Raw genomic sequence first — 25,410 nt, forward strand, 5'->3', positions numbered from 1 at the left:
GAATATAATTTACATTGCTGGGATTCTTATATGATAGTGATTACTTTGAATGTAAACATGTTATAGTTTGCATTAGACAAAAATTTTAGTAATCATTTAGTACATTATTTTGAGTACATGTACAGTACAGCTTTGCCCTTAGGACAGTGTAGCGTGCCCAGAGAACATTGGGCGCAAAATTTTAAATAATGCGCCAGAATGACGCGCAAAACATTGTTTTAAACAAAATATATGTGATTCGGTTCGGGCTAGTACAGTAAAGCCTCGAATGACCAAGGTAGTGTCCTCCAATATTGCAGTGTAAGGTGAATCATCATATCATGATGTAAGGGCGCGTGTTTTCCAACACCTACACCACCCTTATCTTACTTCTCTTGTCTTAGTTCTTTAATTCAATTGTTCTTTGTACTTACTTCAATGGTTACTGCATAACCTCAGTTCTTTTTTGGTAGCATGGTCGAGGGTCTAGGCACATGGGTATGGTAATTCTGGTATCAAGTCACTTGGACGGAAATAAAGGTAACTACTGTGGGAGAAATGAATACTCCCAAAATACTCTAAGAACAAGTTTATTAATATGAAATCAAAGGGAAAAAGAGATATTATTAACATATAACTACCAGGCTCAACTCCTGGGCTTATTGCAGACTCAGTATTTTCTTCTTTACGTATTTTCTTATTTACTTGTTTTCTTATTTTTACTCAAAATCAATTACTCACATATTACACTCTTACTGCACACAACCTTACTGGTGTTACATTACATTACATAGCAGGACCAGTTCCTTGGCCCTACTCACAATACATAGTACATGGCAACTCCTTGTAGATTACTTTACTGCCACTCCAAGTGGGTACTTACTTCACCCACATCTTCTAGTGGTACATCTCATTACAGTCACACGACTTTACTCCTAGTCCCAAGTGGACAACTTTACTTCTCACACCTTGCAAGGGATTTTACACAACTTACTGACTGTTGGTAGTGCATATGAGGTGCACTCACAACATACATGTTAATACGGAAACCAGCAGATATACATGGGTCCACTACCCAACATTGGATAATTATTTCCTGCTAATTATTCCCTTCATACATATTACAACACACTCTGTGGACCTATAACTTCCAGGGAGTGTCCCAGGGTAGAGCACTAGGGCTCACGACCGTTGCTGTGGTCAGGGGTAGCCAGACACATGGCGAGTCTGGGGTCTGGCTCCACGAGGCAGTGGAGCAGATTAATCATGCCGCATCGGTGCCCTCATTTCATATATTGATCCCTGCTGGGTATCTACTGCATCCGGGGTAGTTGTTGAGTAATCCAAGAGTCACAATTGGATCTGGAGGAACGAGAAGCATGAACAACACAAAACAAATCTCTTGTCTGGGAATGACAGACATATTTACGTTATATTACTCTTACACTGGGTGAATGACAATTCAACTGTTGAAGCATGAACACTGATATTCACCACAAATGACTGAATCAAACTGAATGGCTAGGGAACACATGAACATACCTGGAGGAACGGGAGAGCATGGCGTCAGGGGACGCTAGCCCTGCCTGATCCCGGGGTATACTGTATATATACCTCTTGAGTTGCCAGCGATCGCTACTCACGCAATGACAGTAATTACAAACAAAGGATGACCCTCAGTTGACAAAGGTCTGGCGAATTACTTGAGTTGATTTACACAGACTAATTCGCTTGCAGGAAAAAGTGGAATAAACAACGTATTGACAACTGTCGTCTTCATCGGGACAAACTGGGAGGGAACTCAAGTGTAAGCGTCGATGGGGAAAACACGTCTTCTTCTCAGGGATGGCTAACCAGCTATCCTCTCATGTTTTGCGGTCGTGGAGTTTAATAAGAATCATTAGTTAAACAGACTAGCAGTCAACGTGACCATGACTGTGAATCATTAATTACCATTAAAATAAATCGGCAATAATGAGTTCCGTTCCCTAGTGTGGCCTTTTCACATCTTTTTTTTTTTTTTTTTAACCCTCTTTTCCCCCAAACAAAAAAATTAATTAAAAGTGCAAACTATATTCTTTAAAAAATGTTTATGAATGCACCTTATACAATATCAATGAATAATAATATGGTCACACAAGAGACAGGACGCCATTGTTTTCATTAGTGTTTACACAAGGGACGATGGTTCTATTGTACTGGGCGGTTTCTTTCATTTTATATTCCATCTAAGCTGCCACTATTTGTAACGGGCACATTTCCTGTATTCAATTTTATTATCCAGATATTCTTTTCTGTTATTATTCTTCAATTAAGATATATTCTTATATAAGTACTTCTGATATTTTTCTGCTATAGTTTCCAAGTCTTTCATTTCTTTTCATATATAATATTATATTTTCTGAATTTATATGTCCTTACCTTGCGGACGTATACTCTGGTTTACTTATATTATCATACATGGGTTAGTCAGGGGAACCATGTTATTCTTAGTACAACACTTATTATACTTACAAGGGGTAAGCTGCCACCACCCAGACTTTTTAGAATAACATAACTCATGGACAACTTTTGGGTAGTGTGGTAGGTGTGTATAGGCACGTGAGTAAGTATTATTTTCTGGGAACCAATGTTTAGAAGGAATAGAGTGGTAATACTCGTTGATTACTAATTCAATATTTATTAACACATTGAGTGAATAAGGTGCTACTTAAATTCACTCAGACAAGACTAGACCCTCAGGTCTTACTGTATCTGTTGTCCTCTACATACACACCTCAAAGTAAGTGGCAATGGGGAGGCTGGTGGGAGCTCTTGTTTGATGCTACACTAGGTCTCACTTTTCATCAGAATAAAATGTGTTGGTGGTTATTTAGTTGGGTTAATTATTATTACTCAAGGAAGATTTTTTCAAAACTATCTTCGGTAAAGCTGCAGCACAATGTTTATTGGCCCTGCTATTTAATACTGTCTGTGAAGTATCCGGTTTCTTTCGCTCTTCCTCCTCAATGTTTTGACTTACCTTAAGGAAGAATTTTTCCCTCAGGATAGGTTTTGTTTGTGTTAGCTTGAGCGACACACCTTTAAGTCACCATTTCTTAAGGCTATTTATGTAGGAGAATTTAAGCACAGTCTTTCAAATCCGATGATTACCCTGTATTTCCTGCTCTACAGCGAATCTCCATAAAAATCCACCTCCCTACAGAACCTACATATAAATAATCAAACATTTAAACTAAATAAATTTTGTCACGTTCTTGTGACTGCTGCCTTCAGGCTGGTGGTATTTTACTTTAATTTTGTTAAGTTCTTGTGACTATGCTGCCCTCAGGCTGGTGGTATTTAACTTTGTCACTTTCTTGTGACTGTCGCTGCCCTAGGGCCGTTGATATTTAATTTTGTCACGTTCTTGTGACTATGCTGCCCACAGGCTGGTGGTTTGAAGACCCAGTCAATATCTGCTTTCAGTAAGGCACCTCTGAGTCTGTCATCTTGCTCCCAACTTTTCACAGCCAGTTTGAGCTCTTTGGCTGCCCATACCATGTTTGTCCCATTATCTGACCTAATACGCTCTGATGTACCTCTGAGATGCCAGTTTTCGCACCCATCGTCGTCGAACGCCCCGATTGAGCAAGCGTCTGTGAGCCTTTTCACCAGCTGGTCCGCATATGCATACTTTTCTCCAAACCTTTCCTCCAGGATCTTGATTGCCTTGTTGTAGGCTCGGTCTGGCTCTAGATAGTTGCATCCCATGATTGCTTGATGTAGCTCTTCTTCACAAGCATCCATGACCAGTTGGTGCTTATACTTCTCTGGGACGGCCGCATTTGTCATGTATTGACGGAAGGCATGCATAAAGGTCCAAAACTCCGCCTGACCTTGTCCTTTAACCCCTTCCCCAACAATTTTTTTGTTAAAAACGTTTCTTTTTCAGACTAATTTTTTTATTTTGGTTCTATATAGTATTTTTGATGCTGGTTATGAAAACAGTTTTTAATTATTTTTTCTTCCCATTTTTGTGGTTAACTTTTTATTTTGAAAATACCTTTGTCGGCAAAAACGAGTCAACTCGTCTTCCTATAAACCATATTTTTTTACCATATTTTCTTAATTTTTCTCAAAATTTTATTACCAAATGTAAAGAGAAATGAAAACCTATTTTATTTTTAATTTTCAGTGGAATGTACTGTACCCATCCTAACCTTCCTTTGAACAACATAAGGCTCTCATCTATACATACATCTTGCCTAGGGGTGTAACACTTCCCAAAGTTCTCACACAATGTCATGAATACATCATAAATCTTATACAATTTTGGGTTGGGGTGAGTTTGTGCATCATGAGTTTCATTATCTACAAAATGAAGATATTGCTTTATCTTACTGTACCATTTCATAGTCATTAGCTGCCGAAAAATTGGTCTTTCAAGCAGTTCATCATGTGACCAGTTCATTTCTTCTTCTGGCATTTTCACAATACCCCCAAGCATTTTCATGGCAAAAAATACAAAAAGTTCAGCCTCTGTTACAGGGCGCCACAAAGAATCATCTTGCCCAGTTTGTTCAGCAAAACGATTAGTCTCTACCAGTACAGAGTCAATAATCCTTTTATCAATAAAAAGACTGAAGAATTCAAATGGACTCAGTTCTGCTGGGTTTTCATCAATCTTTATTCCAGGATTTCCTGTGAAAGGAAAACGTGGTGGTGGTGTATTCATACGCTCCTCTGACAACTCGAGGCTTCTCCAAGCTCTCCCCTCACCCTCCTCCTCCTCCTCCTCACTTGTCGAGAAATAGTCATTGTCTGATGAACTGGCAGAGTTATCAGAAGTATTCAAGCTTCTGAGGGAAGGTTCATATTCACTATCTTCCGTTGAACTAGACATTTGGGGTGTAACACTTGAAAATGCTACAAAAAAATGAATGCAAATGTGGATGCAAACAACACCCATCCGACGACAATGGCTGTCGGAGCAAGTCTAGTAACAATGTCCTTGAAATCCCACAGCTCTACCCTATCGCCTCTGCCAGGCGTACGATTTGACGAGAATACTCGTTTCACACGTAGAATGGCTTACAAAGGCTTAAAATCGACGAGTATATACGTATGTAGCTGGTTTTTGAAGGTAAAGTTTTAGACGAGTATACTCGTCGACGACTGAAAAAAGAACATTTTGTGAAAACGTGTATACACGTTTCTGCCGGGGAAGAGGTTAAACTTGGGAAGTGTGGCGTAGCCACTAACTCTCTTATTTCTTCACCCTTCCCTGGTTTTCCCAGTGGATGCATCATTGTGATTCGAGGTGCTCTGTTTGCAAGCATTGGCGGGAAAGATGATGCCATTTTTTCGACATTGACCGATGCCTGTCGCTGGTACTATTGGCTTCTCACAATTGCTGGAGTTCTCTGTCGAAGGCTGCGAGCTATGACTTCTTCGTGTTAGTGCTGACGTCTCTTGACCTGCCACCATCCCAGTGTGCATCATGTATCTGTTTCCTGACCAGGCAGGTTGCAGAGAAGGTCCTGTGGCCACCCTCGCAGACGACACACTTTTTTATGGTGCTACGGCAGTCTTTACTTTTACTTTTATCCTCTTCGCCACTGATCGGCTTGTTAGCCGCTTGGGCGATCGGTCACGACTCTTTTCCTTTATATTCTTCACCAAAAGGTCGGCTCGCTAGCCGCCCGGGCGATCGGTCACGTCTCTGTCACGCACTGTTGGCAAATACTGGGCATGCACCGGCTCCTGAATGTACCTGAACCCGCTCCAGTGTTGGTCAAGTCTTCTCTTGAAAGAGCTCACACTCGGTGCCGTCACAACACTTTCTGGTAGATTGTTCCAAGAGTTTACAACCCTCACTCCGAAAAAGTTTGCCCTCACGGTTTTCCGGACTTGCGGCTTCTTCAATCTTGAGCTGTGACCCCTTGTGGGGCGAGCGTCCGCCAGCTCCAAGTAAGGACACTCAACTGAGTAGTGCCCCCTGAGATGCTTATAAACCTCAACTAGGTCCCCCCTTGCCCGTCTGTAGTATAAGCTAGGCAAGTTCAGGCGCTCCAATCTCGCAGGGTAGCTGAGATGCCGAAGTGCAGGCACCAGCTTGGTGGCCCTCCTTTGAACATTTTCAACCAACTGACAGTCCCTAGCATATCTCGGGGACCAGATGGGGTGACAGTACTCCAGATGGGGAAGCACTTCACTCCTGAAGATCGTCACGAGGGACGGACCGTCTAGATATCTGAACGACCTTCTTATAAGACCCAATAATTTATTTGCCTGATTTACCTTCTTCTCACAATGGCCCGAGAACTTCAGCTCATTGTCAACATACACACCTAGGTCCTTCTCACACACAGTCTCAACTAGTACATTTTCTTCATCCCGTTGGGACATATGGTACGCCTCCTTACCGTTGGTACGCCCCAGGTGCATCCTCTTACACTTCGTGACATTGAATCTCAGCAGCCATTCCTTCGACCATTCCTGGAGCCCACAGAGGTCCTTCTGCAGCTCTTCACAGTCCGCTTGGTTCTTAATTTCCCGAAATAACTTGGCGTCATCGGCAAACATTTGTATGGAGGAGTGTACAACGTCAGGCATATCATTTATGAAACAAACAAACAACAGCGGGCCCAATACACTACCCTGCGGTACCCCACTTGTTACAGGTACAGATGACGATTTCGTGCCATTAATCACCACACATTGCTTGCGGTCATGTAGAAAGTCTTCTATCCACGCTAGGACATTTCCCCGAATTCCGTACCCTTCCAGTTTGATTTTCAGCCTTTCGTGGGGTACACTGTCGAAAGCCTTGGCAAAATCTAGGTAAATATTGTCGATATTACCACCCCGTTCTAGAATATGGGTCCAAATATCCAATACCTTGAGCAATTGTGTCAAGCAAGAGCGCCCCGGCATAAAACCGTGTTGGCAATCTTTTACAAGGTTGTTTCGTAGTAGATGTTCCATCGCTGCATCTCTGATAATACTCTCAAGTACTTTACATATTATGCTGGTCAGGCTCACCGGTCTATAGTTGTTCGTGGAGTGCCTATCGCCCTTCTTGAAGATAGGACTCACATAAGCCACTTTCCATTCACTGGGGACCATTTGTTCATCCAGGCATTTACAAAACAGAATCTTCAGGGGCTCTGCAAGCTCGTTGCACAGCTCCCTTAGCACTCTAGGATGCACCATGTCAGGTCCAGGACTCTTATGGACCTTTAGCCTGGACAGTTTATTTCTAATACCCTCTTCTGTGAACACAATGTGGGTCAGTGCTGTGTCGAACCGTCTGTCCTCAAACGCAGGAAGGTTAGTTGCATCCTCTCTTGTGAACACTGAGGAAAAGAAGCTGTTCAATGCCTCAGCTTTATCCTGGTCAGAATCTGCGTAACTACCATCTTCAAGCCTCAGGTCTGATACTCCTACTCGCGTTTTCAATTTCGACTTTGCATAGCGGTAAAACGCCTTTGGGTTTGACTTGACCTCGCGTGCAACCAGCCTTTGGAACTCCTTTTCAGCCCTCCTACACTCTATCTTTGCTTGGTTTCTGGCTCTTGCATACATCCTCCTGTCTTGCTCATCGTTTGACCCAACCCACGTCTTGAATTTCTGGGTTTTCTTCTTAATTTTGTCGACCGCCGCATGGTTCATGTGTAGGGATCCCCTCGTATTCCTAGAAGCACTGGGTTTGGTCTTGGGTATATATTTATCGATCAAATGGGTCATTTTACTAGTTATGATATTCAGCGTAGTGTCTGCGTTCTTGTACCTTAATAAGTCAGGCCAGTTGATACCCCTCATCTCTTCCCTCATCCCATTGTAATTTCCCTTGTAATATTTGCACCTTGGCCTGGCCTTATCTTGAACTAGGTAACAGTTAAATCTGAATGACAACACTGTATGGTGACTGGTGCCAACTGGGGCAAGGTGTTCCAGTTTGGCCACCATACCCTCCTCGTTTGTTATGATGAGGTCAAGTGGCTTGGGTGTTTGCTCCCCTCTGTAATGTGTCGGGTCTCTCACATGTTGGAACAGAAAATTATCTCTCAGAGTTTCTACAAAAAGAGTAGCAGGATTATTCAAGTCATTCGGGGTTGACTCGTTTCTCCAGTCGATGTCGCCATAGTTAAAGTCCCCCATGATAAGGAGGTGGCTGGGGTTGAGCATCGCCGCATTGTTTATTAAGGTTCTTAAGTTCCTTTGATTTAGTGGGCCACAGTTCGGGGATCTGTAGATACACCCGACGATAAGTAAGTCCCCTCCCTTTAATTTAATTTTACACCACTTGGACTCTTCAAAGACATCCTCTCCCTGTACCCTCGCCTGGCTGGCTCTAAGGTCTTGCCTAGCGTAGATAACCACACCCCTCCTGCAGGATTCTTGAGTTAGGTTCGTAAATGAGTCATATCCAGCAATACTGAACTCACATTCCTCTGGGTCGATTCTCCTGTTCTTGTACAACAGTTCTACAACTCCTACAATGTCTGGTTGGTGTACTCTTAGTAGTGTTTCAAACTCCTCCCTCTTATCAAGGAACGTGTCGGTATTAGTGTACATGACATTCAAGCCAGAATTTGTTCTCGGTAACGTCTCTGCTCTTAGTAATAAACCCGCTCCACCCACATTCTCAGAAGCTGCAGCATTTGCTAAGTACACTGTATTTTGCAGGGTGTGGTTAAAAATTTCATTGTTTACACGGCGCTCGTTCCCTCCTGTCCGGTAGGCTGAGCCGGTGCCGCCTCCCGGGTGGGGGGTTGAGTGGGTGGAGGGTGCACTGCTGCCCCCTGGCCCTGTGTCGGCACACTTGTTTCCACTACCCTCCCCCTGAGTATAACCCATGTGCACCTGTCCCCGTTCCTTCTCGACTCCTCCCTCTTCTGCTTCAAGTCCAGCAGGAGCTTCTTGTGCTGTTCCCTCTGCATTACCGTGCGGTCTGGGTGAATAAATACATCTCGAAATGCCTCGCTCCTTGCTAAGTTTTTTGCCTGCCGGATAACTTGCCATTTTTCCTCCTCACTCCCTAGTGTGATCCTGAGGGGGCGAGGCTTAACCCCCTGCTTTTGTCCCAGTCTCCTCACATCCTGAGGGGTTGCTGGAATCTTCAGAACCTCTGTGCAAATATTTTGAAACAGCACCTTGTCGTGTGTTTCCTTACTCACAGTTCCCTCTGCCTGGCTCTCTGGGACTCCAAAAACTATTACATTGTTCCTGCGCTGGAGCCGTTCCTGGTGTTCCTCCTCTCCCCTAACAGTAGGTCCGTTAATTTTCATTTCTTCGACACACTTTTTCAGAGTCCCAATCTGCTGTAGAACCTGTACTGATTCTGCATTACTCTCCGCCCCCCCCACCCGTGGCCCTCCTAATACGTCCGCATAGCTCCTCTTAGCAACCACCTCCATTCTATTAGCTACTTCCTCAGTCTTAGCAAGGATCTCTTTCTCAACTTGCTCCAGTTTGTCAACCAGCAGGGCTCCTGCTTCATCTATTTTCGTCCCTAGAGAACTCGTTCCCTTATGGATTGCAATCGCTTCATTCACCTTGACTATGCAGCCAGGGCAATACCAGCAACAGCCATCAAGCTTTACGGCAGTTAGTAACTTCCTAAACGTTGCATTAGTTAGGCCTGCATCCTCCATATCCGACGTCTCCCTGCAGTAATCACATACCAAACTCATGGTTGTTGTTGTTGTGGGGGGGGGGTGCAGACTGTGTATAGATCTACACCTATTTCAAAGAAAATAAAGAGAGAAAAAAGTACTTAGCTACTCTCTGTTGCCTATGGAGTTGTCGTCTGCGACTGCGTACACTGTATCTCCCTGTGAATGGTGTATTGTAGGCACAGTTTCAGTCCTTGAGCAAGCACACAATCAACATAAAATAAAATTTAAAGTCTCTGTGGCACCTATGACACGACTTGGTTTCAGCTGGCACGGTGCCTTTCCAGCTTGCTTGCTAGTGAGCGCTCACTTTAAGTTATTTACAACTTCAGCGGTCACTGATGACACTATGAACTATCACTGTGTACACTGTATCTCCCTGTGAGTGGTGTATTATAAACACAGATTCAGTCCTTGAGCAAGCACACAAACAAAATAAAATTTAAAGTCTCTGTGGCACCTATGACACGAATAGGCTGGCAGTTGTCCTTACCAGCTCGATTGCCAATATGTATTCACTTTAAGTTATTATAGTCTCTTCTGCATTCACTGATGACAACTATGAACTGATTTAACTGAAGGCACAGTACTACACTCCCTGGTTGGCCTTTATCACAGCCGTGACCACAACACCCTAAAAAATAAAATAAAATAAAAGCTTTGTCATGTGGCAGTGATTGTGTGGTTATAGGCCTGTGACCCTGGCTGTACCTCCAACTCGGTGGAAATTGAGTTTTCAAAAATACAATCGTGTCTAGCATGAAAAGTCCGACATCGATTTACACTTTCACCTCACTAAGACGATCTTGACGAACTTATGTAATCACTGTCCAATTTCTGCCGCTCTACATCGAAGGCCCGGATGCCGAACACGCTTTGTTACAGAGACGCAACACGACCCGCCCGCCCGCTCAATAATTGATGCTTGACGTAGAAATGCTGAACAGATGAACACTCAGAGCATATGACACCTTGCAGTTAGCTATTATAAAAAATAAGAATTCTATATTTAATGCCATTTGGAAGCCACATTCTACAAAAACCCAAAGCGAACACTTGAATGACCTGTGGAAATAATACCATAAAATCATTTACTCTTCTGGGAGAAACATTTACCACATTGTTCACATTGAAACACCTTCACACCACTATGTCCAAGTAAATGTTTCTGGAGAGTAGACTTGAAGCCAAGCTCTGTGCCACATTCCTCACAGGAGAACTTTTTATCTCTGCTTGACATTGTGAACTTCTCAGTTACACATGGTCTTGAGATGTGACATCACAATATGTTATGTTGTAGCAGAAAGTTTCCAATGTGGTGCAGCAAGAGACCCGTGAACCAAAACAAACCTTTGTCTTGTGGTCATTGTGGCCCACATCTTACATCTTCACTTCACCGTCCTCAATGGTTGACACGAGGAACTTCAGTTATTAACCATGATCAGTGAGGCAGCAATATGGTGGCTGTCTTAACACTACAGTACAGTAACAAATTGGAGCTGTCATCTTAAATATACAATAATCGACCCAAAATCACTTCAAATGGATGACAGGAGCTTAACTTCCCATGTGTGCCTCCGTGTGCCCAGGTGGGATGGTCAAAGTATTACACTCGGACATGGGGAATGGCACATGATTCAGTAACATTGAGTAGGTGAGTTATCCTTTATCAATAAGGATAAGAATACAATGATCATGTAAAGTGCTATTAGTCCACACTGCAAAACATTATTTGTATTTATTTTTTCATACAGTATTTACGGGAACAGCTAAATTTGCAAAAAAAAAGGGATGAAATTTAAAGTCCCTATCAAATAACACTTCACAAACAAAACACATGAATCAATTGAACATGTGATGTCGAACATGAACTGTAAATACCGCATAGCCCTGTGCCAAGCAACAGTACACTTAAAACGTTCGAGTGGAATAGCTTTACAGCCAACACTCAATCGCGTTTTACAAATATCGTTCTTCTATTCATAAATCGTGTTATAGCCAGTTCGCGTTGACAAAACAGGCATTGTAGCAAAACTGACTGTATCTTGTTTTTTCCTTTGGGCGTGTACTGCAAGGAGAGCCTCCTTGTAGCTAAGTTTCTTGTCGTGTCTAACCTTGGCTACCTTGCATTGTTCCTCCCACGTGAGACATAGCTTGTTGGCAGAGGCGTGAGGGCAGATTTTACAGGGGAGTATACGTATATGAAATGGGTGGGGGGGGGGGGACACTTTTCCTCTGATAGAGGGCCATACACAAATCGTTAAATGGCCCTCAGGGGAGACACACTCTGAAAAATATGGCGAATATTATTCTCCTAAGTACATAAACGATTGTATTGAGAGCAAGACTATTCTGCCCCTCAAAAGTTATAGGGTTAACAAAAAGTCTTGCTATGTTGAACCTGTAGAAGTGATGGAGATGATCTTTCAACAAAAATGTTGTTAGGATTTACAGCTGCCCATCTGGGCAGCAGCAAGGAAGCACAGCACAGGACAGGGCATCAGCCAGTTGCAACTCACTCTTCCAATCCCCTCAATAAATTCTACTATCGTAATGCTAATCTATTATATAGTATGTTGATCCCTGGGGTGCCTAAAGTTCAGTTGATCCTTGGGGTGCCTATTGTCCTTGAATTATATAAAAAAGTTTTGTCATGTAAAGTTGAGAGACTGTACTATACTGCCAGACCTGGGGTCACTAACTCTAAGGGGAAATACTTAACTCTAATCTTAATTTCTAAGGGTTGCTGCCACCAGACCCCCTCTGGGCAGTATGTAGCTCGTTAGGTAGAGGGCAGAGTGAGCTAGGCATTGGGTTAGGTTTTCATTGATCAGATCGATAAGGGGAAAGAAGGGTGAAACCATAACATGTCTTAACTAATTTATTCCTTATAAAACATACTTATTGCATAACAATCAGTGACCTCCTTACCCGGTCATCCATTCTTACAATAACACTCAACACGTCGGACTGCACCTGTATGGAATATAGCACCTTAGGTTATCATACATGGTAGCATCATCTCACCTCCCTGTAGCATCACCTCCACACCTGTTACACTCCATACCTGCAAGTATGGGACTCCTTGTAATTTCTAGGTACACACAGTGTACACTGTACAGTGTACAGTGTAGCTGACCATTGTAGATAACAAGGTAAGCTTTTGTTGGCATTGGTGAAGCCAATTGGTTGGTTTTGGTGTAGTGGTTTCATGATTATTGGAAGTGAGCAGATCTAAGCAGTTAACAATGGGAGAAATGAAAAATTGGAATTGGCAGGTAATGAAAGCCCCGAACATAACAGGCTGCTTCTCTCCCTATTGGGCCTTGTCATGTGTCTAAATACTCGTCTAATGTATTTCTTTAGTGATGTAGGATTATTTGATAAAATCTGGTTCCTAAGAAAGATTTTTGTACCAGATGTTTAAGACTGGATGCTGTACTGATAGTCTGGATGGTGATCGCATCTTTTAAGATTACTGTATCGTCAGTAATTATTGTGTGAGGATGTAGCACGACTTAGGCATGTATGAGGGGACACGGTTCACCAATTTTTGTATATGGTAAATACATTGATAATAAAACTATTATGATACTAATGGTCTTACAATTGGCTTTGATTTTATTGCTTTTGCTTGTACTGTAGTAGTTTATTATTGCACAGTACTTTATGATTAAGATTTATTAGTGATAGGTGATGGTGTTATTACTGTATGCACAAAAGTAATGTTTTATAGAAGGAAGTTTCGGTGGAATGTTATTATAGATATTGTTGAGCATCTCGGTGACCCCATACAAATAATACAATACAATTATTCTGCAGGAAATAACAGTCTTTGTACATGCAAGGGGAGTGTTGGTGCATATCTTTCACTACTGCCCTGGGTTCAGTACAGGACAGTACAATACAATATGAGAATAAAATAGATTTACATTAAACTAGCTACACATATTGAGAGACACAGATAATGAAAATAAAACTGAATACTACTGTACTATTCTGTAAAGTGAATATATTGTGTAAAAAGGCGTGGGTACTTGTCTAGGCTGGAAATTCTTATTAAAAGGTTCCCATACAAGACTGAGTTTTGATGCAGTGCAGTAGTATTATAAAGTGATATTGTACTTCACTGAAACTTCCCTCTGTTACCATCTTAACAAACATGCTGAATATCAGGGATTTTAGGTTCCTGAAATGCATGTTACTCTTGTAGTGATATTAGTTACAGTAGTTAGGCTGTAGAGGAATACTTGCATCATAATAGTGGCAGGCTATAGTGTCATACTATATATACATTAATTATAATAACAACTATAATGATATAAGCAATCATAGTCTCAGGCTATATTACCGTAGGATGGTAGGATAGGGTACAATGACGCAACACAACATACATACAGTATATGAAAAAGATACTCGGTCGTCCAATAGTCGTCCAATAGTTTTAAGGAATATTAAAAGTTTAATAGGATATTCTGGGATAAACACCTAGAATATACTGACGTAATACTCACATAGTAAAAATTTTGTGAAGGAATAATTATAAGACTAGATCAATTAGGGTTAAGAAATACTGAATTGTTGACCTTTAATGCATTGGAATACTGTACTATATACTGGTTATGGTAAATGTGTCTAGAATGTACTAGGAAATGTAACTGGAATATGCTATCATAACTGGCTAGGATATGTGACTTCTGGGTGATAAACTTGGCTATGTGCTGCAAGATATTTTTATATGTTTCAGTATTAATCTTGTGTAGTGTTGTCTTGACTCCATCAATCTGTTGTGTTGACTTGTCTCATAGTCCTGTGGGAAGGTTTAGGGCCACAGAAAATAGAGAAGGTAGAATGATACAAGATGTGTAGAATGTGACAGGGAGGTAGAATGATACAAGATGTGTAGAATGTGACAGGGAGGTAGAATGATAAAAGATGTGTAGAATGTGACAGGGAGGTAGAATGATAAAAGATGTGTAGAATGTGACAGGGAGGTAGAATGATAAAAGATGTGTAGAATGTGACGGAGGTAGAATGATACAAGATGTAGAAAGGTTATAATTTTTCTTCTACCAAGTGAAATTATGAAGCTTCGGTGTATTAATTATAACACTGACCTTTACTGTTCTGTACTTTATATGTGTAGGCATCTTAGGGAACCATAAACACAATTTATTTTCACATCTTAGAAACAATATGATGAATAATAAAATTTAGCAAAACTGTAAAATATTGGTTTGTATTGCATCAGTTGGTAACTAGAGTTTGTACAAGATGAAAAGAATACCAGTAAAATTCCCCAATCTCTGGAAGGTGTGATTTATGATCAAACTCATTCACATGTAGTGTACAGAGAATCAGTCACTGCCATGTTAGCTGAAACAGACTATATGATGCCACATCCACCATAAAAGAGGCTGATCAGTGGCAGCCAGGATAAAGTAATTACCTTGGGCACCAGTGCAATGTACTTTACGTGTACAGAAGTAGGTAGTTAAATTGTCAGGAATGATTGACTGTGATCTTTTTACCATGCTTAGGTCAAGTGTTGTAACTTAAGAACTAAGTTGTCAGAGTTATTAGGAACAACATACATGTACAGCTTTAAGATTAAGTGACAAAAGACTTGTGTAGTGACCTAAATAAGGAAACTGTATTATGTGCTCCAACCAATACAGTATCAAGGAATGAAGATCATAGTGAAACTGATAAAATATACATAAAAGCATAGCTCAGTCTATTTCTGGTGTGAGTTAATATAATAATAATTTTCTCTTTACTGTGCAGTATTCATTGTTAAATTGTTCAAAGTTAATTTATTTTATGGTGTTGTGCTTTACACCATCATAATTACTTGTTATGTTTTTTAGTTATTTATGGTGGAAATATTCCAGGATAAAATTGTCATAGTTATGCCAAATCATGATAAAACGATCATGTGATATGCCTGTGAATTAGTGTCACAAAATCATGATAAAACAACTATCATGCTTCGTACTGTGAATCCCATTACCAGGGTGCTTCATGAACCAAGATATTATACACATTGGACATCATTGTGTAAATGTCTTATTGTGAATCCTAAAGTAGGTACAGTACACACACAAAAACCCTGGCATAAGCAATATTGTATACCCCTATGGTATACTGTGTGTTAGTTATGATAGATGCAAATATCTGTAACCATTTTCTTCAGATCATTACCTACTGTACGGGAGTGAAATGTCCCACCAACTAAGCTGATGAAATGGGGAGTGGTAAGGTTAAGTTTTCTATGGTATTATTGGCTTTTGTATACTGTAATTCACACACTAGTCATGATATCTCGAAGGTATATAATTTGTTGTAACAGTACTAATTATACTAACAATTAACATGTTTGAATTATGGTATGGTGAAGGTTGAATGTACAGTTCATACGGGAATCACCACGAGAGGTATCTGTTACACTTGATTTTCAGCACTACAGTAAATCTTGTTTACCATGTTTAAAAGTTCAGAGAAATCAGTTAAATTTTGTTTTATGTGAATTGTGTGGGTTTGTTTGGTGATAAAGCACAGTACATCTGATTTACAATGGTATTTCCCGGTTATAAACTTTAGCAAATAAACATGTGATTGTGTTGTCTTTATATTTTATTTACTACTACTACTGGCAACAATATACCTTTTTGAATTCTCCCACCCTTGAGTTTGTGTGGTGTTCCAAGAGATACAGTACTGTATGATGTTACTGTATTCATAGTGCGTCAGCTGAATTTGTCAGTGTTTATGTAAAAATTGTTAATATGTGTATTGCATTTTCAATAACATGTGATTTAATTTACTGGAGTTTACTTAATACATATTCCTGTGTTAAGGGTAAAGCCAAGATTAACGAGTGGAGGATTGTTACCAAATTTTTATTGTCAAATAGAAACTAACAAGTACAACTAACTAATTAATTATCCCTCTGTCCTGTTAGAAAGGGAGTAGTTTATCAGAATTTAGGAAAAGGCAAGCAAGCTGCAAAGTTGCTTCACACACACACAACCCCCGGTCACAGGTACTGTATTTTAACGGGCAAAGTTCTGTGGATTTGGCATCCTTTGTACCGACGGCAAGGCCGTGGGCTCTTAACACACGTCTTGCCCACTGTGTTCACCGTTTCTCTGTGGATGTCAGTCACACTAGAATAACCCGTTATAGAAGGTCCTTTCTTCACACAGCCAAACTGTGGAATGCTCTGCCTTCTGTGTTTCCATACTCTTACAATCTGTCGCATGAAACAAAATGGTTTTCCAGCATCTTTGTGGTGTAGAATATTTTTTTATCTTCTATTTTTAATTTCTTTTTACTCTTATCTCCTCCCCGGGCCGCGTTGTGGGTCCGATGACCTGTGCCCATGTGGGCTATTCCCCGTATTAAAACATGAAAAAAATAATAATCTCGCCCCCAGCACCATTGGCGAACTAACAAAACTCATCACTGAACTATTATAGAATTTAGCAGGATTATACAATCAACACCACCGAAGACTACAGTACTGCCAAACATCACAAAGATAGCATTTGATATTCACTCATATCATTTACTCAGTAGGCTTATTGATTATACAGTATTGAATTATTTAAGTATTAGGCAATCACAAGAAAGTCTTCAGGCAGAGGTGCCAATAATTTACCAAAATTGTTATGAGATGCAAGATATCGCTAATAATAACAAAATCCTTTACTATGTGATTAGGTAATTTTATTGTATGGTAAAGGTGTAGGCGTCACAAGCACTTCCTACGTAAACTCCTATTTTTGTCGTTTTTTTTTCCACAAGTTGTAGTAGGCAGCTACCAAACGGAGGTATTACCACCTGGTAAGATATTGGAAGCATAATGTGTTGTTTAATGGTAGACCTGCTGCCATATGGCACCACGAAAATTGTGACTAAGTCCCAGGCTGCTGATCTGACTTGTCTCAATTGTTTCATACTTTAACAACACAACATACATATTGTTTCACTTTAGATCTCTTTTTTTTCATTTTTGTATGTATTATCATTATTAATACTACTTTACTATTTATTTATTATTATGAAATTATTATTATCTCATTTTAGTCCCCCAGGCCCCGATGTGGGTCAGTGACCTGTGCCCGGGTGGGCTAATCCCAGTTAAAAAAAAGTTGTCATTCACTCAAGCGAAACTAGTCATTTCCTCTCGAATGATTCCGCCATTTATCGTAGTCAAGCTAAGATCCATAATCGAGGAGGAGTCACAAAATAAAATATTGAGCCAGATATAATGGTTACATTTAATTGTAAAATTACTAAATCCTATTTGATAAATATCTGAAGTGTACACATTTTTATTGATATTCCTTATGCTGTACATCTAACATGATTTCTTGCATTACGAGTGCCTGCCGCCTTGGGTCTAGTTGGCGCCAAAGTTCTTGAGGTGTGTGACAGGACGTGCTTAACAAATAATGGCAACCCCTCGGAAAGTTGGGAACAAAAAGTGGTTGTGTGACGCCCATGGAAAGAGTGCAGTGATATTGATCCTGGTAAGTGGCCCGTGACGGGAGATCTACGAAATTAACATAACAGTTGATCAGGTGTTATAATATCTGGATCAGTTGTTTATTTTAAACTTCACAATCCAGTCATGCCCTGTCTCCATTAGAGGTTTGGTAGAAAACGTTATGAAATACGTGTAGAAGATATAGGTAAGTACATATTATAATCTAACCAGTATACTAATAAAATCTAACCTTGGGTAGAATAATTTATGGTAAAAAATTTTAGATCTTAAAATATGCTTGGTCATGACTAAATATGTAGGATCATTTAAATATTTATCGCATCAACTCTCCTCACTAGACACCGTAGTGCAGGCGGCCGGGCGTTAGTGACATCGGTAGTCTGAACAGCATTACCACCAGAAGTTCGATTTCGTTAAATTTTTCCATATGTCCTTTGGATGATAATAAAAACATTAAGACGATGTATAGAACTTGGCTTAACCAACCCAACTTCTGGTGGTAGTACTGTCTGCATCTACAGTAGACCAGATAATGTGTAAACCGTTATTTATGGAACTAGCGGGTTGCTTCGTTTTGTAGATTTATCGTCTTGTGATGAGGTGTAGGCCACGCATTTATTAACATTAGGTTAGTGTGCTTTAAATTTTGATGAAAAACTGTTTGCTGTGTTCATGCGAGCCATTAAATAAACTTAGTCTTCATGCGAGCCATTAACAAGGGTCTTTATTTTCATATAATTCTACTTTACTTACCGTTCGGTCTGTTCTTCATCGCCCAATGTTATATCCTGTATATAAATTATCCATCAGTCCTCCAGAAGTGATGTCAATAAAAGTAACATATACAAAATCATTATTTTTATTATCACAACGGGCACAACCTAAAATAAAAAGAGCAAAAGCTTGCTTTGGGTGCTCCTCGGTAAAACTAACTGGCAACTCCACAGTGAATAACCAGACTGGTCCCGATACTCAGAGGTTTAAAAGGTTTACAAAAAAATTAACAATGCAGTGCTTTTGAATATTGTACCTTCGTAAAGTAGAAGGAAGACCTGCAGGACTACACGAATTTACGCAATGTAAAATGAACATTGCAAAACTAAAAGAATAGTTGTTTTGCTTATTAGCCGTTTGGGCTGTTGGACTATCCAGTGTTAGTACTACTTTCCCCGGCTCGGGTTTCCTCCTGTACTGTTTTAGTTGACACCCTGAATGAATAAAGGCTTCAAAGAGAGAGGATGGAAGGGAATTTTAGTGGAGAGGACAGATGGCGTGGCTCAACACAGCTTGCTTGGTGTGGGGTTGTAGGTTTGAGGGGGTAGCAGCACCCAGCCTGGACGTGGGGGCAGGACCATACGTCAGGTGAGTGTTGGGTTGGGCAATGGTTTCTCTCCTTGGTCGGCTTGATTGGGTGTGGTGTTTGCTTTTTTTATATACGGGTTGTTCGATGGAAATAGCCTGGTCTTGTTAGATTGAAGTTCATCTTATTTTCCTCCTCTCTTTGCTCTCTTGGACCGTCCATTCGCTAGTGTCTAGGTCCTGTTCTTCGTGCCCTGGTTGCTCGTAAATGTTGAGGAAGTCGGAGGAGGTGATCCTGATGAGGTGTTCTGACCTGGAGTCTCCTGGTATTCTTGTCTCTTGGTAACTTGTGATTTTTCTTCTCTTGTGTTTTTGTTTCTTTTTTCTTAACTTTAGTGCGAACTACAAGGACGGCCTCCTTGTAGCCAAGTTTCTTGTTTTGGCGAACTTTGGCTACCTTGCATGCCTCCTTCCAGTTGGGGCAGGTCCAGTCCGGTCGGTAGTGGAGTGTGGGCCGCCGCAGGCAGCGCACTTTTTCTCCTCACGTGTGTCTGGGCTCAGCGTCAATGTGGTTATTTTTAAATTTGCAACCCTGAGCAGAATGTGTTCCCCGTAATTATTGACCACTCAACAGTGATTAATCAGACTGTGGTCCCGATATTCAGAGGTTTATAAATAAACAGGATTGCTAATGCAGAGTGCTTTTAAATACTGTACCTCCGTAAAATAGAAGGAAGACTGCAGGAATGTAAAATGAACATTGTAACACTACAAGAATAATTTCATTGTTTACAAGCCGTTCGGGCAGTTTGTCTATCCAGTGTTCGTACAGGAAGAAACCGGAGCCTGGAAAAACCTGTGATGTTTGGTAGTGACGATCACACTGGGTAACACCTCACATTTGTCCGGACAGTCATCTGGACAGTCATCTAGCACTATTCTGACAGTTGGGCGGGATGAGCGGTGTTAGGGTGCCGCTCAAAGACTAGGGGAATACTGCCGGCCCTACCCAAGCTGCTGACCACACTACCTTGATGACGAGGACCAAAAATGCATATTTATTTTAGAGTCGAGATAATTAATAGTGTAAACTCAAGTCTTCGTGTGCTTTAAGTCTTCCTCGGCGTAGTGGTGGCCCATACATCCTAAAGGCGTTCCAAATCCGTTATCAGTAACTTTAAGCTTTGGTTCGGCGTCAACAATCTGCAAATAGTAGACTAAATTAATTTGGAAACAACAAATTCAAAATTCTGCAATGTAAACTATTAGTGTGTGGGCTCAGATTCAAGATTTAATAAGAATTGTCTTCCTGAATACGAAAATTTAGAGAACAGTTAGCTACTGAAGGTACAGTCTCAGGAGTTCCACACACCGAGTTTTTTTTTTTGCAATTGATAGCGTAACTATTAGTTTTTGTTTTTTACCTAAGCATATGCAAAAACCTGCCTTTCCATATCTAGATTGTTTGTACATAAATGTTAGTTCGCAATTTATCGATTTTCTATTTTCTTAATAGAAAAGTTTAAAAAAATTAATAAAAAAAATGTAAACAAAGGACTCGGTCCACGAAGGCGCGCCATGGTGGCCTGGCTGCATGGCAACCAACAGCTGATGCTACCTCCTCTCTCGGCCCTCCCAACCTCGTTATAACAACCATCACCTTCATGGACGCACCTGCGTCTTGACACAATGATTATAACGAGTATATTCGTACATTATCTTTTAACATTACTGATGCTACAAGACTTTGAAATCTTATCGCAGTTGGAGCAAAATATCAAACATTTTACTTTAAATAAGAATACTGAAACCAAACAAATAACGTTCTTTATATGGTCCATCCACCTTTACTAACCCTTAATAGTTGCCAAACGGTAATATACAGATAATGTACAAAGAACATTAATGTTACGTGAATTACTTCAACACCGTTACAAGACAACTTAGGATACACAAATGACACATTAGGCTCACGGATTACCTAATCCCTTTGCGGTAGAAATAATAAGTAGAACAACAAAACTGACAACTGCGTTTAGGCCAGGAGCTGATACTGCGCACTTGAAGGAACTTTTTATATGGCAACTTATCGTCAATATTTTAAATATAAGGCATCCTTTTCTTCCTTTAATTCAACTTCCACACAAGTAAAGTGTCTAAGGATGCCTTTAAGATATACGAATATATTATACCACAAAAATACAGCTTATCAGATGAGTGTAAATATTTAAAATGAAGCAGTGAACTAGTCATTTTAGTTGGTGGGACCTTCATATTTTACACGTTGTATAATAATCGTGGTTACAAATATACAGTACTGGTATATACCGATACAAGCCCTAATATTGCTCGTCCCAATTTTTGTATAGTAAACACCGTTTTCCAAAATAAAGACAGCACAATTGCGTAATTTACCACGTTTATATCGAATACTGAATTGGGGTAAAGTTCACGTATCTTCAAATTCTCCAACAGACATATTCAACGTCTGCTCAAATTTGTTTTAATACTTGATCATAAAGGAAGTTGTTGGAATATTCACCAATCATCGGTACTCAACATATACTACAGTGAACCTATCTTAATGTATCTCGCTTAAAGGAGATATTATTGCATCCCGATATATGAAATTATAAAGTACTGTACAGTACAGTATATAGGAACATTTGCCTCGACATGAATTATACCCTGAACTTTCTGCACTGTTAAAGGTAAAGCCACGAACATATACTTACCACACAATGAAAAATATCCTAATGCTTGATGTTAGTAGCTTGAGCCGTTCTGTTATTGGCTTCGTTGTTTTTCATGTTATTGACGATCTTACGGGTGTGACCGTCGGTGTCATTGTGGTGTTTATTCTGTTCAGCCTCCTGCTTAGAGCGGTTCTTTCCACTGCCTCTTGAGTGTACCAACTTGTCATCGAAGTTATAGTGGTCGTACTCATCGAAGTATGCGTCAGACATAATGCAAAATATGCGTTCTACGCAGAGGTTTCCCGGTGTGTACAAGTGCTAGATGGGACTTAGGTAAGACGTAAATGCGCAGTAGGGACGCGTGGCTGCCTTTAAAAGAACCGTTTGGCCACACCCCTTTCTCTGATTGGTCACTGTAAGATTTAAAGGCGCTCACGTGGTAAAAGAGAGGGGTGCTGATTGGTTAGACCTGGAGTGTTTTGTAAAATGTATGTCGATTGGTTGAAGCTAACTCGTGACATCAGTACCAAAACAGAGTGAGAGCCCCGTAGACGAGGTGACTGGTGGTGAGCGCACCTGATTGTAAACACGCACGAACATTTGGTAGAAAACTGACTACGTGATGCATTGTTTTAAGAACTTTTATTGTACTAAACTACGCACACATATATATCAGCATATACCTAGATCTCGCGCACCTACAGTGATTTACTTGCATATATATATATATATATATATATATATATATATATATATATATATATATATATATATATATATATATATATATATATATTCAGAGTTTTTTAATGAGAATAGGGTTTAACATTGATGTACATTTTGATTTAAAATAATACAATATTGGTCTGGTCATCCTGTTGGTATACACTTGTACGTACAGTACCTCAAGGGCAGGCTTGCCAGGTCTGTCCTTTAAAGGACAATCCGTCCTTTTTGAGACCTGTTTGTCCTATATTTTTGTAATTAAAAAGGACAGTGAAAAGTAACCTTTTCTGCCCGTTTTTAGCTTCCTTCTACTTATAAAGCTTAATGCAACATAAAGCATAATACTTTACCAAGTAACATCCTGTTGTCCGTATCATTTTTGTAACGCCTGTTTGTGACGACCTGTACTGAATCCACACGTCCAGCACACACGTTCATGCACCCTCTCCTTTCTCCAAAAGATGAGCGCCGTTCAGTACACGCGACATATGGGTCAGTTTTGCCAGTACCGACTGACTCCCCAGCCTCTTCCCTTTCCTCCCGTGTTGTGAAAAATCATTCAAGACTCTGCCTTCTAACTTAGTCTACCTAATTTCTGAAATTCCTCATTGGTTTAATGTATGTTCATTACGTAGAGATGACTACAAACAAATATATGCTACAATGAACAATGGTAATGAACACTATGATAAATTTTTACCGCCGGTGTCACTTGCTGGCTCGTTATAGGAAAATGCATTTACATAATTTTAAATCAGTGGGAAGAACTGAAGGCATATTTCTGCTCAATTGTTGATAAGAACTACAATGCACGCATCCTGAGAGATATGCTCCTTGATGAAGTTAACAAGCTTTATCTTACTTTTGTTTGCCCAATAGCCTAGAATTTTGAATCCCTAAATGCCGCATTCGAAGCATCAAATACTGATCCCAGCAAGTTATTTCGAGATATTAAGGAATTTAGGAACTTTCTGCTTCAAAAACTCTACAAAAAATTCATCAGATAAAATTCCCTTGGTCACTGAGCGATGGTAAGCTTGGAGATAAATTTGAATATGACTTAAGATTGAGCAAAATAAGCAATGACTACAAGCAAATGATTCAGCAACGCTGCCACGACTTCGTACTGCAGACAGTAAGACGAGTTAGATAAACGAATAGACAATACAACAATGAAAATGGAATACATAAAATATTTGGATCCTAAAATTTGTCTCGGCCAAGTTAAGTCACGGTTCGGTGCTCTGCCCCTTGGACAGTTGGCTAAAGAACATTTGGATGTGAATACAGTCGCAGACCAGTATGAACGTACCTGTATGAAAACTAATTGGAAAGAGGAGTCTCCTAACTCAGTAATCCCAGATCCTGTTCAGTTCTGAACAGCGGTTTTCAGTTACGAAAATGCAGCTGCGGAAAAGTATTACGAAGAGCTAGCCACCATTGCTCTGAACTCTTATTGTATTCCTTTGAGTACCGCATTTATTGAATTAGTGTTTTCGTATGTAACGAATGTGAAGTCCAAGGCAAGAAACAAGTTTAGCCCAGATTCCTTGGAGGCCATTTTACGAGTGAGAACACACTTGCACAATAAGGACAGCTGTTGCCAGAAATATATACTGTATATAACTGTCAGTGTTACCAACCGTGAGGCTGCCTTACCGTAGCTATACTGAGTGCACCGTAACTTGAAAACAAATTCAGCACGCATCAGCCAGACCTAAATGGAGGATTGTATCTCATAATGTTCAATTATTGATGGGCGAGTGTAATTCTTCAACTAATTACGCACATAAAGACCTTAGATAATGAAGCCAATCCAGTGTGCGTGATAAGGTGGTTTATTTTGTACATTGGCTGCGGCCTGTAAGGAAACATCAACATTGACCAGGCTACGTGATAACAAGTATGGTCATTTTGCCAACACTGAGCATTGTGTTGTAGAATGCCTAAATCTGAAGGATATATAGATAACGATATAGTGTAAATACAACGTATACAGGATCTCATTAAGATTAGGAATCCCTGCTTATTTCAACTGATGATTAAACACCCTAACACTAACCTAGCCTACTCTACCCCAGGTAGCGTTTAGTGTGCTTATTAATCTGGTGAAATAAACTGGGGTGCCTAATATTTAGGAGATCCCGTAGCCACCAAAACAGATGTCTATTTCTCAAGAAGATAAGAAGCTGCTGTCAGTATCTTGGCGTCCTACAGGTGTTATGGTTTTGTGTTTATTCATTACTTTGCGAGGTACACATAAGGGTGCATCCTGAGGCGCTTTTCCTGACACTGTGACCCAAGGAACCAGCAGAGGTGACCAATCTTAAGGTGAACAGTACCAGGAAGTGTTGTGACGGCACCGAGTGTGAGCTGGTGCATGCCCAGTACTTGGCAGCAGCGCGTGACAGAGACGTGACCGATCGCCCAAGCGGCGAACAAGCCGATCAGTGGTGGGGAGGATGGGGGGGGGGATAAGCTGGGGTGCGTAATATAAAGTGAAATAAGCTCGTGTGCCTAATCTTCAGTATAT

General features: G+C 40.4%; 1 long non-coding RNA gene across 1 annotated transcript; it reads right to left on the bottom strand.

The window, feature by feature from the left end:
* Nucleotides 1–18,999: 18,999 nt before the first annotated feature.
* Nucleotides 19,000–22,839, bottom strand: LOC121879785. The gene is made up of 2 exons (XR_006091420.1): nt 22,191–22,839; nt 19,000–20,658 (listed from the first exon to the last, which is right to left on the bottom strand). It is a non-coding gene; the product is annotated as an uncharacterized LOC121879785 (long non-coding RNA).
* Between the last annotated feature and the right edge of the window lie 2,571 nt (nt 22,840–25,410).

The sequence above is a fragment of the Homarus americanus genome, unplaced genomic scaffold (assembly GCF_018991925.1).
Source record: "Homarus americanus isolate GMGI-L3 unplaced genomic scaffold, GMGI_Hamer_2.0 scaffold42643, whole genome shotgun sequence".
NCBI lineage: Eukaryota > Metazoa > Arthropoda > Malacostraca > Decapoda > Nephropidae > Homarus > Homarus americanus.